This window comes from Silurus aristotelis (genome assembly GCF_946808225.1).
Source record: "Silurus aristotelis genome assembly, chromosome: 1".
NCBI classification, from domain to species: domain Eukaryota; kingdom Metazoa; phylum Chordata; class Actinopteri; order Siluriformes; family Siluridae; genus Silurus; species Silurus aristotelis.
The window spans coordinates 40,352,093-40,370,018 of NC_139574.1; the positions used below are offsets into that span (position 1 = coordinate 40,352,093).

General features: G+C 39.2%; 1 protein-coding gene and 1 long non-coding RNA gene across 3 annotated transcripts in view; one reads left to right on the forward strand and one right to left on the reverse strand.

Moving 5' to 3' along the window:
* LOC310724525 (eukaryotic translation initiation factor 4 gamma 3-like) overlaps positions 1-17,926 on the forward strand; it is a 367,925-nt gene that overhangs the window by 213,884 nt on the left and 136,115 nt on the right. The window lies entirely within an intron of this gene.
* Positions 9,869-11,756, reverse strand: LOC310732880. Its single transcript, XR_014535568.1, has 3 exons — positions 11,626-11,756; positions 11,274-11,324; positions 9,869-9,944 (listed from the first exon to the last, which is right to left on the reverse strand). It is a non-coding gene; the product is annotated as an uncharacterized lncRNA (long non-coding RNA).

The window sequence follows — 17,926 nt, forward strand, 5'->3', positions numbered from 1 at the left end:
AATCCATAGATAGTTCAAGAAATTTCCTTTCAGCAGTCTCTCAAAAAGAAACCAGCAGGTGGTCAGAATGTTTCTACTCTGTTCCTGGGTTAGTTTCAGGGGTTCACCTCAGTCAGCTTCATCTGGTCATTTATGATTCTACAACATTCATATAGTCACTTGGGTCAACTTTCGGTTTGTGTGTAATCTTCCCTTTGTAATCTGTACATGCGCAGAGTGAGTGTGTGTGTGTGTGTGTGTGTGTGCGTGTGTGTGTTTGTGTGTGTGAGAGATAGAGAGAAAGAGAGAAAGAAAGTGAGTGACATGATGATGTCACAGGCAGAGGGCGGGGCATCTAGGTGTGATGTCACAGTGTGACACGTCTATATAAACCAGAGCGTGCTTTTGTTTCTCATTTGTGAATTTACCAATTGTAAGTAAAGAGACACTAAAATTGACAACCACCAAACAAACAAACAGCAGCAAGAAGCAGCAGCGATTAGCAGCAACTAAAAAAACATAAAAAATCCTCTTCTATTGAACATTTCTTCATACAAGTACCTGGTAAGTCGTCTAAATAATTATGGCAGAACATTGTAGATTATTTAGTAGAAGACTCGAAAAGTACAAAGTCATTATTTAGCGACATTAGCATGGGTAACTAGTCGGCTAGCTAAGCTTAGCTTTTATAGTTTAGCTTTTTATATTAATCCATCAAATTGACCTAATATTTAGTATAGAATCTATTAGATACAATGAAGTAGCTTAATTTAACCTATTTAGCCCATATTTTAATCAAACTCATGTAACCTGTTTACTCCAAGTATAATTAACATAATATACTAATAAATAGAGTAGAATAGGGTCAGACTGGGACTACAATTTTATTAATCCTTGCAGCGTGGCATGTTTTATCTGTTGTGGAATTTCTTGTCATTGTTTAGACAATACGTACAGCTCCCAGTGTATAAAATTACAGGTGAAGAGTCTTCTACAGAAAACATCTCCACAGATATGGATCAAAACATCTATGTGGATTTGGATGGAGGGATTATGGCCCTAATCAATGAGAAAAAATGACTGTAACAAACGTTTCCTTATAACTAAAATCACTAAACCCTTTCTACGCTTTAATTCTGATTCTTTGATAATATCGTATATAAATCATGTTGTTGTTGTGTGTATTTTATGCTGTGTGCAGGAACATGGCAGCTGGTGAACAAAGGAGGCTTCTGCAAGGTATGCGTCTGCATCAAGGCACGTGTGCGCACATCGAAGCATGTGCTGAGGGGTATCGCTTCAACTTTGACACCTCTAGAGCCCCCTGCAATGCTTGTTTTTTCCTTGTTCTTCTAAAGCAACGCCTGTGGTGCCTGGAGCAGCCCACCTGTCCTTTAGGTAAACGGTGCCATCATTTACCCCGTAAATGGTTCAGGTTTCCTCCAGAAAAGGACGAATTTGTTTGGGAAACTGATGCGGACCGGTTCAGACCGGTGATCGACATTCTGCACCACGCTGACATGTTCTCCCCAGATGGAATGTGGCTAGATTCCATCCAGAACTTTGTCTATGATCTTCCTGCTGGACTTCAGCTGATCACCCGTATCTTTCATGTGCGTAGGGCTATTACCCTTGCCCAATCGTTTGGAGTTTCTGCCCGCTCGCTGGTTGCTCCGGGAACTCACGGATTTCTCTTCACGGACTTCGTCATGCAAAGCACCTTTGTAACGTACTACACCATCACCTTCTGTGGCTATGTTCTATGGACAACTGAACCAGCAAAACATCGTGATTGGAATTGTCGTCCTATCCTTTGTCGCAAATGTCACACAATCAGAACAGACTCAATGGTATTCTCATCGAGACGTCACGGTGCTGGTTTGAGGTTTCACGATGAGGTGTGGTCTGCACTGAAGTCTCACAGTTCTATTTCTCTTCCCCTGCCGCACTGGATCAGACGACTATCGCCCATTCCAGTAAAAAAAAAAGGAAAAAAGAGAGAAAAAAAAGGCAAGTGAGTCTGGACATCAAGGACAGGAACTGAAAGCTAAACCTCTCCATGTCCAATAATAATTAATAAAATCAATAAAAATCTAAAATATGAAATCACTTGTTTATTGAAGTGTTCGACATCATTTAAATCCTGATTCTAAATCAGTGTTTCTCAACTGAAGGAAGCTTTTAAACTAAATAATTAAAGTCCACATGATAAACTTTTGGGAAAATGTGACAAAAGTAAAATTGCACAATTATTAAAAGATGAAGTTAAACCATGATTTTTGTCTTCCTTTCAAATGGCATATGACCTCCTCATGGGTTCTTGCATCTTGTTGATATCCCTCTTGTGGGGCAGGGGGCTGTGGCTCGGGGTCATAATGCTGAGGGGAAGGAAGGTCAGGAGGGAGAGGGAAACTGCTCCTCAGTGCCACATTGTGCAAAACACCACACACCCTGATAATCTTACACACTTTTTCCGGGGGGTAGAGAAATCTGCCAGTTGAGACATCCAGAGCTCCACATCTGCATTTAAGGAGGTGAGGAGCATCTGAGGGGTGAAGCCTCTGTCACCTGTCATATTATAGACTACATCAAGACAATGTTTACAATTTCTACATGTTGTTAAAGTCACCAAGAAGCCAGTCATCACGTCCTGCAGCTGCCTGTAGTCTGTTCCCTACACTGCTATGTGTCAGGATAAAGGAATCCTGTGCTGAAGCAGGTCAGTGTGCCACAGTGAAGGGAAACCTGATGTATCGACTACCCACCTTAATAATAACATCCAAAATTACAGGCATTATGGCACTCAGGGGCAGATACCAGACCTATAGCATGAGATTTAATAGAATTATATTATATCTAACGAAGGTCTTTGTAAAAAAGTTGATTATATATAATATTTATATAAAATATTTCCCTGTCTGCCATTTCTTACTAGAAACAACCTGTTGTCATTAACCCCAGAGTGGTGAGGACCTGTATTTGGATGGGGATGGCATGGTTCTGGTGTGTTTCCCTCTGTAGTACTGGACCCAATTCAGCACATAGATCCAGGAGCACAGCTGTAGGAATCTAAATCAGCTTATTATCCAGTCATCATCCAGGCCAAGAAATCATCATGGTCCCTGGAGACTCTTTTTCTCCTTAATCTTCCATTGGCACCGCAGCATTTATGTTTTATTCCAGCTCATTATGGAAAGATAAAATAAACTGATATTTGGTCCTGTGCCATGAACATAAAAGCAATAATAGCTACAGAAAAGCTCCTGCTTCCCTCTGTCCCGGGTATTTAAATCCCATTTAAAATGCTTTCAGTGATTCTACATTCTGTTTCTATGAAGTGTTTTCACAGTTTGCATGGTAATTGGCTGGATGGTGCATTTAAGTGCATGTGAAATATGTGAATTTATGAACCACATCTGGCAGGAAAAGACAAGTGTCCAAATACTTTTGACCACACAGTGTGTATCAGCTGAAAAGCAGCAGCTTCGGATCAGTCGCGTTTCCACTGGGATTCAACTCTGAAATATTACTTTTGATTTTTATTATATGAAATATTTTATATTATATATTTGATATTATTCAAATAATTATTATACAGTCTCCTCCAAGCAGCTCGTCCCCTGTGAGGACTCGGTCTCCTCCAGGCAGCTCGTCCCCTGTGAGGACTCAGTCTCCTCCAAGCAGCTCGTCCCCTGTGAGGACTCAGTCTCCTCCAAGCAGCTCGTCTCCTGTGAGGACTCGGTCTCCTCCAAGCAGCTTGTCCCCTGTGAGGACTCAGTCTCCTCCAAGCAGCTCGTCTCCTACCAGTCATGAGCCTCACATAGAGATAAATATAAAGCACATAGTGTTTGAACAGCTTTATGTTATAGGTTACAGAGGGATTTCTGTCCAACACCAGGGGATCAGGAGGAGAAGGAAAAAGATGAGGAGATCAAGAGGAAGAAGATGAAGAGAAGATGTTATGGACTCGTCTCTGAGCAACAGTTTAAAGTCTCATCTCACTCGTTCCTGTTCAGTATCTCACCTCAGGTCTGGGGATATCAAAGATTCCTGTAGATGATGTGTTGTGTATACAGTAGAACATCAGCTGTAGGAGAACCAGGGAATAATTGACCAAACAAGGATTTAAATATCAAGATTTAGCAGAATGGAGGAAGTTGTTTTTGCTGTGAACTGATCAAATGTCACACTAGGGCACTTTGTATTTGTGGAAGTGGTGTTACGAATCTCACGTGTAAACATTTGAATTGTTTTTATGCCTCGTTAGTCTTAAAACTAACATTTACAGAAATGACTAATAGAAAGTGTTTTTTTTTTCATGGATCACCTCAAATCAGTGTTACATTCATTGTGTGTGTATAATGATGGCATGTCAGCTACAAGGGTGATGGAGGAAAAGTCAAATCTAAATGAAGTTTGTCACTTTTTTGTTTCTTGTCATTATTTGTTGTCCTCCCCATGTGCTGCTGTACACAGGTGAACAGAGACGTCCATTCCACACCAAACTTTTTACAGAAATCACCAAATCTTGATTTTAATACTGCTGAGATGATTTTATAGGAGTTTAGTTTCTTATTTTAATACCAATATAAAAATCCCATACATATTATGGTGTAGTCGTGGACCAGTTGAGAAAACACTAAGTGCTTGTAAAAAGACTGGCAGCAGATCAAAATCAATCACATCTTTCATTAATGTTTTTTCTTTTTTAAATACAGTTTTGGACTTGAATGTATTCAAAAAAAAATATGTATTACAGTTAATTTACCTTGTGATTAATTTACCAGATTATTTTATTCTTATGATAATTTCTTACTTACAAACGTCTTGATAAGTAGATGATTATGATTGAAAGATAAACAGAGACTATAAATACTACCATGTGTTTAAGTAAAACATCTGTTTGTGTTCAGAGTTCAGAGAAGGTAAGTATAATGAATAATCTAAGGGAAATTTAATAAAGTATTTGTTAAAAGTGCAGTGTTGTCAGGAAACAGAAGGAAATGAGGCCAGGTAGCATGAATGAATGATTTATTTTTTAATAGCTCATAACACACATCTGACACGCGCTAATCACGTGTTCTCTCATTCTCTATTTTCAATGCACTTCTACTCCCCCTAATGGTCACTTTAAGTATTACAACAACAGGTCCCCACATGCAGTACTAACTAATTACACCTCAAATTAAACCCCATAATTTTTTATTAAAATCACATTCCAAACTGCAAACACGTGTTTTCTATTAAATAATATAATTCTAAATATTTTAATACCCTTTTGTGTCTAAACAGAGGAGCGCTATAGGAACTCGTGTAGGGTTTACAATCACACACCACTTCACTTGTCTTTACACCACCCGTTTTCAGCTTCCGTGTCTGCATTTGAATCATTGAAGCCCCGCCTCTTTTGTGACGTCGGCATCTCTAAAAGCGCCCTGGACTCGCTTTTATTGTCATGACAACTTTGTTGTGCTGCTGTTCAACACAAACATTTACTGACCACAGCAATGAAGCGCAAACAAACAGCTGAAATGTTTTTAATTGTTTTTAGTGATAAGCGTCAATGTTTTGAACAATCCGCTCTCCAAGACACCAAAAAAGATTTTTTAGCCAGAAAGAGCGACTTTCAGAAGAAAGAAGGAGAAATAATGACAGATAATAAGACGGGTAACAGCTTTTATTTTGTAGATACATTTAACGTTGCCAAGTGCAGAGATAAAAAAGGCAACATCAGAAGGCCAATGAATGCCTACATGGTTTGGGCGAGGAAACAGCGGCCCATCTTTTCCAAGGCCAATCCAAATAGCAGCTCTGCAGAGATCAGCATGCAGCTTGGGATCCAGTGGAACAAACTGAGTGAGAAACAGAAGAAACCCTACTACACTGAATCATGGAGGCTTAAACAGGAACACAAACAGTTGTTTCCTGGTAGGTGAACTTTCTTTATAGACAAATGACAAAATAACAAAACAAACGCATCAATTCTGACACTTTTATTGTTTTTATGTTGCTTCTTACTCTTTAAATTCTTCTTTTCTATCATGTAGATTGGGTTTATAAACCGCTTCCAAAGAAGGGAAGGAGAAAAGGCAGTGTGCAGAGTAGTGACTCACAGAGGAGACCTGATCATCAACCAAACCACCACATAGTCATGAACATGCCAGAAGAAGTACCAGTCCATGACCTCGTGCCTGAAGTTAGTGATCAGTTCCCCGGCCTTAGCCACCAAGAACTGCTGTCTCCTAAAGACTTCTGCTTTGATCCTCCTCTTTTCCCTTCTGTTTCTGAGTCGACTTTCTGCCAGACCAAGTGAGTTAGTAAACTGCATTGGAACAGTTTCAGAAGAATGACATGCAAATGATGTTTTACTCTGCATCTTAAATAATCGCCATAATCGCCACTCATTTACTTTAATATGCAGCTAAAATTGTGCACTTCTGTTTACAGCACCTGCTATGGGTCTGAGTGTACAAGCAGTGAGGTTCAGCTCGAGGACGAGGAGGAAATCACTTTGCTCAACAACGACATCTTTTCCATGTTAAATGAGGATTGTGACTTTTTTAACCAGTCTGAAGCCCTGAATCATACTGAAGACCCCCACAACAGCACAGAGATCCTGGATTCTGTACCAGCCTTTGATGTCGACAGCTTCGAGGATCTGTTGAAGCAACTTGAAGAGATGGAAAATGATTCAGGAATAGAGGAAGATGGTGAAATACGAACATTTCATGTACTTTAGTGTGCATGTTGTTTCACCATCTTCATTTTTTTATTTTATTTAAATAAATAAAGATTTTGAATTTCAATCATGTCTAATGTCTCTTCATCACAGAGAGCATTCAATGATGGTATTTTTTTTCTTGAAATCCACTTTAGTAAAGTCAGTGATGTTTGATGTCCTTAAAGAAAAGGAATTTGACAGAAACTGAAGTTGAGGTATTTTCTTGCAGCTTTAGTGCTTTGTTCATTTTGAGCTCTGAAAGCAATATAGCTGACAGTTAATGTGGGGCAGAACCTGATTCACTTAAACATCTGTACTTTATAATTAATCGCATGGATTGGCACAAGAAAGTGGATGATCTTTCAGCAGTCATTCTGACAGGGTTAACACTGGATTCACCTCACAACACCTGAACACTACTGCTGGATGGAGCAGCGGGTGCGTGCACGAGCGGCGGTTGGTGAATGGAGGGTGGAGCCGGGGGGAAACGAGCGGTGAGAAGCAGATCTGTGGCTGATGGGACTAATCAGTGTGCTCTGTTTTAGTGACTGGTGATGAGGAGAAAAAGGAGAAAGACACCGAGCAGAGCTGAGCACGTGTGTGTGTGTGTGTGTGTGTGTGTGTGTGTGTGTGTGTGTGTGTGTGTGTGTGTGTGTGTGTGTGTGTGTGTGTGTGTGTGTGATGTAAAGTGTTTGAGTAAATGTACTTTGTTACTGTACTTGAGTAACTATAAGTGACTTCTTGTCTGATGAACTGTTCTGTATTGGTCCTGTTTACTTCAATAGTAAGGAATGTAGACCTGAGATCCTGATTATTGGTCTTTTATTACCCATAAGGCAGTAATTTTTACCCTTTTTTGAGGCGTGACTCATTGTTTACATGAAGAAAACACAGTGCATGTAGGGGTACGGTCTCAGGAGGCCTGCAGTAAGTGTGCTGTGTGCATGTGATTGATGAATGTGCAGGTAGAAATTCAACTGAAACTGCATTCAATCTGGTTGATTATCAAGCAAGTTATTTTTTAACTACATTTAAGTTCCCTGTTATAGGATAACTTGCAATTTTGTAAATTCCAACTGTATTTCCATTAATTCCTGTTAATACCTAAATATTCCTGATAATTCATATGGGAAGTTTCCAGTCTTGAAAATTCCTGCAACCACATTCCTAGGAAATACATGAGCTGTTCCTTGGTCTTGGGCACAGGGATATTTTGCCTGCCTTTTTTTTTCTTTTAAGTTTTACATTGTTCTGATATCAGATGCCCCAAGAAATTGCAGTTTAGACACAGAAGCTTTGTGTATGTGAGGATCCTCTATAATTATTTGGAGAAAGAGTCTGGTGTCATTATGCCATGGCTTGGGAAGTCGGGATGTTGTTAATAAATGTGAACTGATTTAATGTCATACAGTGTGTCTGTGTTCTACATTACAGTGGGGTCTGAGGTTCGGTTCCTACCTGTGTTTTTCTTGTTCTGCCTTCTGCTTCAAATTCCTACATGTTCTTTGAAAACCAATTTACAGTAATTTTCTTTTCCCCCTTTTTCTTTTACTGTCTTCTATTTGTTTGTGTTTCTTTGAGGATACAACATACAATACAATACAATACAACATACAATACAATACAATACAATACAATACAATACAATACAATACAGGTGTGAATCTACCTGTATTTGAGAGTTTATTTGTTAATTATCCGCTAGGTGGCAGTAATGGCACACTTACCAGTAAGCTGTAGAAGAGCTCATGATCTTCATATCACTTCACTTCTGCCCTCAGACTCTCACTAGTGTACAGAGATGATTGTGGATTAAACATATTAATGTGTGAATGTTAGATTTTGTGTTTTCTTCAAAAGGGAAATCAGATCTTTACATTTTCAGCACACAGTTTACAAAGTCACAGTTTGCTGGATCCTTCAGCAAAGATTCAGCAGCCAAACCTAATGTAAATGTACCAATGCAGATTCATGTCATTGAAAAAGACCTTCATATGTCATTATCATCATCATTATTATTCTTAAGTTAATAATATACAATATGTGGCTTCAGCCAGTGATTCATCTTCATCCAGTCCTTCATCTGCATCCAGTCCTTTCATCTGCATCCGGTCCTTCATCTGCATCCAGTCCTTCATCTGCATCCAGTCCTTCATCTGCATCCAGTCCTTCATCTGCATCCAGTCCTTCATCTGCAGCCACACCTGCTGTTTATTCCAGTTCTGCTCCTCTAATTATTTATTTCCGGTATTTTAAGCCACTCAGAGACTTGATATCATTTTATTGTGTATAGGGTGGATTTTATTTCTACATACTGTTCTTTCCTTTAAAAAAGGATTAAGGGGATGATTTGGGAAAAGGTAGAGGTTTATTCATGTTTACTCCAATAACATCACTTGGGAAGGGCAGATTTGATTCTACCCCTCTGACATCTACTCGGGGGTCTGCCCTGGAGAATTAGTGAAATGAAACGGTACGTGGCAGTGAGCTCCACATCCCTGTAGTGTTGGTGGATGGAGCTCACGTGACTCTAAAGCAGATGAAGCATCAGTGGAATTCATGATGGAGATGCTGAACCAGCTGGACGTAGACACTTTTTATAGATTTATAGTGTTTTAAATGCCTTTATTATACAGTTACAGCAGTAGGAACTGTTATGAGAGCTGGTGCACAAATAGAGGAAACACCCACACATGCAGAATAAAATTAGAAAGAAGAATTACAAACTATTTGTATAAAATCTCTATGAAAGAAATGAAAATCATCAGGCTATAATACTGCACTGTATGTCACTGGCTAAAAAAGAGCTTTTGTAGTTTTAAAAATATTGATACATTAAAAGCTTTGATTTTATAAATATGTATGAATGAAGGTTTAAAAGTGTGATGTTGATTTGTTGCTGGTTTCAGGAAAATATTTATTAAAATGTTCTTCTTTCATGCATGTGTATCACAATCACTTGACAAGTTCCTCTTAAAGTTCTTATAAAATGTTTAATAATCACCATTCAAAACACTCGAAAACATTTACATTGTGGATTGTTTTTATTTATTTTCCTAAATAATATATTAATAAAAAAGAAAAAAAGAAGTATATAAACATAAAAATATAATAACATGCAATATTAATATCATATTTTAAAAAATGATTATTATTATTATTATTATTATTATTATTATTATTATTATAAATATATCTTCTTGTTCTTCCTCTTTTTCTTTGTGCCAAAGAGCATCTTTGTTTCCTGAAAGAAAAATGCAGAGGAGGTTTAGTCTACTCATCATATATATATATATACAGTGAGGAAAATAAGTATTTGAACACGCTGCTATTTTGCAAGTTCTCCCACTTAGAAATCATGGAGGGGTCTGAAATTGTCATCGTAGGTGCATGTCCACTGTGAGAGACATAATCTAAAAAAAAAAAATCCAGAAATCACAATATATGATTTTTTAACTATTTATTTGTATGATACAGCTGCAAATAAGTATTTGAACACCTGAGAAAGTCAATGTTAATATTTGGTACAGGAGCCTTTGTTTGCAATTACAGAAGTCAAACGTTTCCTGTAGTTTTTCACCAGGTTTGCACACACTGCAGGAGGGATTTTGGCCCACTCCTCCACACAGATCTTCTCTAGATCAGTCAGGTTTCTGGCCTGTCGCTGAGAAACACGGAGTTTGAGCTCCCTCCAAAGATTCTCTATTGGGTTTAGGTCTGGAGACTGGCTAGGCCACGCCAGAACCTTGATATGCTTCTTACAGAGCCACTCCTTGGTTATCCTGGCTGTGTGCTTCGGGTCATTGTCATGTTGGAAGACCAAGCCTCGACCCATCTTCAATGCTCCAACTGAGGGAAGGAGGTTGTTCCCCAAAATCTCGCAATACATGGCCCCGGTCATCCTCTCCTTAATACAGTGCAGTCGCCCTGTCCCATGTGCAGAAAACACCCCCAAAGCATGATGCTACCACCCCCATGCTTTACAGTAGGGATGGTGTTCTTGGGATGGTACTCATCATTCTTCTTCCTCCAAACACGTTTAGTGGAATTATGACCCAAAAGTTCTATTTTGGTCTCATCTGACCACATGACTTTTTCCCATGACTCCTCTGGATCATCCAAATGGTCATTGGCAAACTTAAGACGTGCCTGGACATGTGCTGGTTTAAGCAGGAGAACCTTCCGTGCCATGCAGGATTTCAAACCATGACGTCTTAGTGTATTACCAACAGTAATAGACTAAGACAGGTGTCTTTATGCAGCTAACGACCTCAAACAGGTGCATCTAATTTAGGATAATAAATGTAGTGGAGGTGGACATTTTAAAGGCAGACTAACAGGTCTTTAAGGGTCAGAATTCTAGCTGATAGACAGGTGTTCAAATACTTATTTGCAGCTGTATCATACAAATAAATAGTTTAAAAATCATATATTGTGATTTCCCCCCCATGATTTCTAAGTGGGAGAACTTGCAAAATAGCAGGGTGTTCAAATACTTATTTTCCTCACTGGATATATATATATATAATGTGTGTGTGTGTGTGTGTGTGTGTGTGTGTGTGAGGATACTCACCGACTTGACTCCTGCTTTTCCTGTTTTTAGGATCATGTTCATTTCATCCACCTGCACACAAACACACACTTATACACTTCTATCACACGTGTGTCACGTGCATATAAAGAGTGAATAGAGGAGTGATGTGTGTGATTATGAATAGATGTAAATGAGGAATTGGTGGGTGGGGTTTTGTTACCACATGACCAAAAGTTAATCATCATATTAATATAATATTTTTTAACATAATAATACACTCATTACTACAACCACTTATTACAAATCATTCCTAAATATAATATTAGTGTGTGTGTGTGTGTGTGTGTGTGTGTGTGTGTGTGTGTGTGTGTGTGTGTGTGTGTTTGCTCACTTTTGCTTGCAGAAGATCAGGATCAGAAATCATGTTCATGATTTCAAAGTTGTTTTCACTCCCAATCAGCATCCATGAAATTTTATTCGCTTCAGCCGGGTGGATTTTCTCTACCAGAGGCAACAGGTGATCATCTGCAGAGAGAGAGAGAGAGAGATAGAGAGAGAGAGAGAGAGAGAGAGAGGGAGAGAGAGAGAGAGAGAGAGAGAGAGAGAGAGAGAGAGAGAGAGAGAGAGAGAGAGAGGGAGAGAGAGAGAGAGAGAGAGAGAGAGAGAGAGAGTTACTGAAACTGCTTGTGTGTGTGTGTGTGTGTGTGTGTGTGTGTGTGTGTGTGTGTGTGTGTGTGTGTGTGTGTGTGTGTGTGTGTGTGTGAGTGTAACACTTACGTGCCATCTGGATCTGCATTTCAAAATCTGCAGACTCCAACATGTAAATGGTTAAGCGCTTCTGAGGTGCTGCAGCCATGGATACATCCTGCACATCTGGAACATGAGGTGGAGCTGGACTCTGTTCTACAGCTGGAACATGAGGTGGAGCTGGACTCTGTTCTACAGCTGGAACATGAGGTGAAGCTGGACTCTGTTCTACAGCTGGAACATGAGGTGAAGCTGGACTCTGTTCTACAGCTGGAACATGAGGTGAAGCTGGACTCTGTTCTACAGCTGGAACATGAGATGAAGCTGGACTCTGTTCTACAGCTGGAACATGAGGTGGAGCTGGACTCTGTTCTACAGCTGGAACATGAGGTGGCGCTGGACTCTGTTCTACAGCTGGAACATGAGATGAAGCTGGACTCTGTTCTACAGCTGGAACATGAGGTGGAGCTGGACTCTGTTCTACAGCTGGAACATGAGGTGGAGCTGGACTCTGTTCTACAGCTGGAACTTGAGGTGGAGCTGGACTCTGTTCTACAGCTGGAACTTGAGGTGGAGCTGGACTCTGTTCTACAGCTGGAACTTGAGGTAGAGCTGAACTCTGTTCTACAGCTGGAACTTGAGGTAGAGCTGGTTTCTCATCCACAGTTGTGCGCTCTTCTACAGCAGGAACTGTGTTTACTGCTGGGGCATTTTCTTTATTTCGCTCTCCCTTCTGGCTTGGTGTGAAGGGAGTCATATTCTGAGTCTGTAACACAAAGACACACACAGCTGTAAACACTTCATTCCATTTTGTTTTATCAGATCATCATCACTGCTAGCAGGAGGCTCTTGAGGGAACCAGCTAGAGGAGGATCTTTAACCTTTTCAGCCAGTAACCCATTTAACTGCAATATTGAACTTCAGCATCAAATCATTTTAATGGGGACAGCATGGGGTGGTAGATGTTTAGGGTACAATCTTCACCTGCACATTCTTCATCCTCTGCACGTTATGATGGACAGGGTTATCCTGGTGTTCTGGTCTCAGTAAGGTCTTCTGCTTGTTAATGAAGACCTGGGTGTGGTGGTTTCTCTCAGTCTCGCGCTCCTTACGAGATTTAAAGTGTTGGATGGAGCTGTAACACAACAGAGACACTGCTCTTAGACACTGCTGTTAGTCTTTATGCCGACACCAGAAAAATTACCCCCTGATGCTGACTGAAATCCCCTCATATGACCAAACCCACACTTTATATTAATAGCTTACACTTTATGGCCGTTAAGAAGTTTGCCATTGAGTTTCTCTTTTGCCAAATTCGCCGCCTCTGGAGACTCAAATTGGACGTATCCATATCCTTTTGTCCCCGTCTTGTAACGGACAACCTTTAGGAGAGACACGTCATGTCAACACACAATTCATATCAAACAGATCTAATACAGGACTTTAGTAGAAAACATGCTAATCATGCTATACAGATGTTATTCAGATCCAAACAGTTTAAAGCACAAACCCTGCATGACAGAATCTTCCCAAAGACTGAGAACAGGTCAAAAAGGGCCATGCTGTCAATCTTCTCCAGGTCCAAGTTCTTGATGAACAAGTTCCCGATGCTTTTTCTCATGGTGGAATCCCTCTGAGACCACATGACTCTCATAGGGTTCCCCATAAGGAGCTCACAATTAAGTGTTGCCAACGCTCGCTCAGCTGAGGAAACAAAATTCATTACAGGTCATTCATTTCAGTAAAAAAGACTGGGGAAAGATGGGTGAGGAGAAAACACTCTCAAATTTTATTTAAGGCACAAAACCTGACCATATTCACATAATAAAGTAGTAAAATAATACAGAAATTACTCCTGGAGTATTAAGTAGACAATAAACTGGTATAGATGCAGAAATAGTGTATCGGGGTTTAATGAGGATTTAATCACCATCGGCTCGCTGGTAAAAGTTGACGTAGGCGTAACTGAGTGAAACGCCGGTGTTCCAGTTCCTGCAGATCCGGATGGAGTGAACGTGGCCCACAGAGCTAAATTTCTTCATCAGCATGTTTTCTGTCACTTCATGGTGCAGATCACCAACATACAGTGCTGAAATACTCGAATTCATTTTTATCTAAAAAAAACAACAAACAAACAAACAAACTGTCAGTTATAAACAAGAGAATAAACACCAAACCAAACCTACAGTCTTAAACAGAAAAACATCAGTATGAGTGAACTACAATCAGTTTCTACTCTAAAATGTTAAAAGATTGTAAAACATACAGGTTTAAAAGATCTTACATTTCTACATTTCTCAGTACAAAAATTAAGTTAACAAAAAGCACAAAACAGTCTAAAAAGTATTCAGAATAACTATATATATAGCAAAGCTACTTATCAGGTACCTAATAGACAGTAGTAGATGAATAGTTATAATGTTTATCAGTCGCTGCTGCTGCTTTTATTGCTTCTGTGTGTTTGTTTGATGGTTGTCAAGGGGATACTAGAATTTTGATGATGACGTCATAGAAACGTTTCTGCAGTATCACTTTGGTCACATGACCAGTTGGACACATGAATCACAGACACTTGAATCACAGACACTATAGAAATATTATTTTAATACAAAACTAACTAAAAATAAAAATGGTCCTGAATCCTGCATGTACACAAAACAGACCAATGAATCCCATTTAAAATGCTTTCAGTGATTCTACATCCTGCGCCTGATCTACACTGTGTGGACAAATGTATTGAGTCTAAATCTGACTAAAAAAATTAAGATTAAAAAAGCGATAATATTTCCAGAAATGTTGCAGTGAGCAGAAATGGACATTTCGGCTAATGGTGTAGGAGACATCATCATTAGCCTCATGCTAGCCGTGTTTGCTAGCGCTGTTTTTGTGTTAGCTAGTTTCTTAGAAAATTTTACTAAAAGTTGATCAAAAGACAAATACATTCGTTATTAAGACCCTTATAGTTTATTTATAGCGCACTAAATGCAGAATATTTAGACCGACGATGAAAACTATTGAAGCTAAGATTATTTAGCCGGCTAATTAGCCTAGCTCAGTGGTTCTCAAAGATATGACAGGTGGGGCGCAATGAACGGCAGGATTTATTTATTTATTTGTTCTTCATTTATTTGTGACATTGACCACAAAAAAACAAGCATGTATTTCAGCACAAGCAGACAAAAAAGGTAGATGGTGGGAGCTTAAACCAAAAAATCAGCCTTAAAGAAAATATAACTGTTTTATCCTGCTCCTTTTGCCACATCTCATCTCTGAGATTTTTCAGATGTTGCTACACTGAAAACTAAATACAGATCTCAGCTCAATATTGAACATGACTTGAGAGTGACAGTATTAAGTCTACAACCCCGTTTTGAAAAGATTTATGAAATGAATTTGCTCTTTTTTGCACAGACTGCAAAGTGACAAAGTCCAAGAGATAACACAACTACACCTTTATTTTCTCTATTTTTGTTTTTGATGCTACTTGATGTTCATTTAGAATTGGATAGTTCAATAAATTAGACATTTTTTAAACTTAAAGAATTTCATTATCCTTTTTTGAGGTGACGGAGGACAGGTGGGTTTAAAAATCCACCCCTCTGAAGTGGTAAATGGCAGAAAAAGATTGAGAATCACTGCATTAAAACACAAACAGAAGTCACATTAGTACAGAATGGAGCATAAAGCACGTCCTGATAGTGCCGCTAGAGGGCAGTGTGAGACTGAGAGTTGAGGATGTGAGCTGTGTGAAGCTGGAGATCAATAGTCTGTTAAGGGGTGGGAAATAGGGGAAAAAAAGGGGAAGGAGGGACAAGAGAAAAAAGAGAAAGAAAAAATAGAAAAATGGAAGAAAAAGAAAGGAAATGGAAAAATGATGGACATTTGTTATGGTTTTAGCAAACTGCCTTTTTATCTGCTTCCCAGGGAGAATCTCTGATGTGAATGAAGCCGGTTCGAATCTTACCTCAGACACCGCTGAAATCCCCTTTTATACGTCATTATATGATAATATGATTATATGATAATGACATATAAAGGTATTTTTAAATTACATAAAAGTGCAGGCTGTATAATGGTGGGGGTGGAGGTAGAGGGCACTACAGCAGTAGGAGTGGAGTAAAGCAGGTGGAACAATTCGATACCATATTTGGATCAAAATGAGGTTTCTTAATGAGGGGCTTAATAACTGCTAACTTGAGGGATTTATGGACGTGACCTAAAGATAGTGAGGAGTTAATAATATTGAGAAGAGGCTCACCAGCTGTATGTAACACTTCCTTCAATAGATGAGTAGAAATGGGATCTAACTGACATGTTGTTGATTTAGCTTTGGTAATAACATCATACAGCTCTTCATGTCTTGTACATGTAAAACAGTGTAGTTGTGGAGTTTTAGGTGAGATTGTGTCAGGAGATGCTGTCAGAGGTTGGACCGCCACAATTCTTTTTCTAATGTTATAAATTTTTTCAGTGAAGAAATTCATAAAGTCCTCACTACTAAACTGTGATGGAACACATTTTTCAGATCCCTGATTTGTAGTTAATTTAGCGACTGTACTGAAAAGGAACCTGGGATTGTTTTTGTTGTTTTCTATGAGTTTGCTCAGGTGTTCAGCTCTAGCAGCTTTTAGCGCCTGTCTGTAGCTAAGCATACTGTCTTTATACGCAATTCTAAATACCTCCAATTTAGTTTTCCTCCATTTTCTCTCCAGATTACGTGCTGTTCTCTTGAGGGCATGCGTATGACTATTATACCAAGGTGCAGGTGCTTGTTCTCTAACCTTTTTTAACCGGATGGGGGCAACAGTGTCTAATGTGCTAGTGAGGATAAGGTCTATGTTGTTAGTCATTTCATCAAGATTATTAGCAGTTATGGGTTTAGTGAGGAATTGAGATAAATCAGGCAGGTTATTTATGAATCTGTCCTTAGTGGTCTGAACAATAGTCCTACCAAGTCGATAACGTGGTGAAACACGGCTAATCTGCTCTACCGGTAGTGTGTACAGTATGAGGTAATGGTCTGTGATGTCATCATTCTGAGGTAAAATATCTCTATCAGTGACGTCTGCTCCGTGGGATATTATTAAGTCTAGTGTGTGGTTAAAACAGTGAGTTGGTCTGGTGACGTTTTGTTTAACCCCAAAAGAGTTTAATAAGTTGACAAATGATAATCCTAGAGCATCGTTTACATCATCTACATGAATATTAAAATCTCCTACAAGCAGCACTTTATCAAAATCGATCAAGAGGTCTGATAAAAAACAAGCAAACTCTTGAAGAAAATCAGCGTTGGGTCCTGGGGGTCTGTACACGGTGACCAGAGCGAGTTTTCTATGCATGTCTGAAAGTATAATTTTAAGAACGAGCACTTCAAATGATTTAAAACTGAATCCTAATCTCTGACTTACATTAAGAGAGGCACTATAAATGGTTGCTACACCTCCCCCACGACCAGTCTGACGGGGCTCATGCTTATAAACATATCCTGACGGTGTCGACTCGTTTAGACCCTTATAATCACCTGGTTTAATCCAGGTCTCAGTGAGACAGAGTGCTGAGAGATTATTATCTGTGATCATCTCATTTACAATCAGTGCTTTGGGTGCAAGTGATCTAATGTTTAAAAAACCAAACTTTACAACTTTTTGGTGTTTGCTTATCTGGCATTTTTCAGTTTTAACTGCAATAAGATTATTTCTGGATCTTGTGTATTTAATTCTTGGTTTTACTACATGAGGAATAGATACGGTTTCTATAAACTGGGCTGTGTGTGAACTTGTAACTATTTGGTTTCTTGTATAAATGTTCTCATAGACGTAAATTTCCTGATGTCTTACCAGTCAGATGGTGTGAAGTATCCTAGAGATGTTATCTGATAGCACTGCTGCTCCAACTCTGCTGAGGTGCAGGCCATCAGGGCGGAAGAACCTCGGACGCTTCCAGAA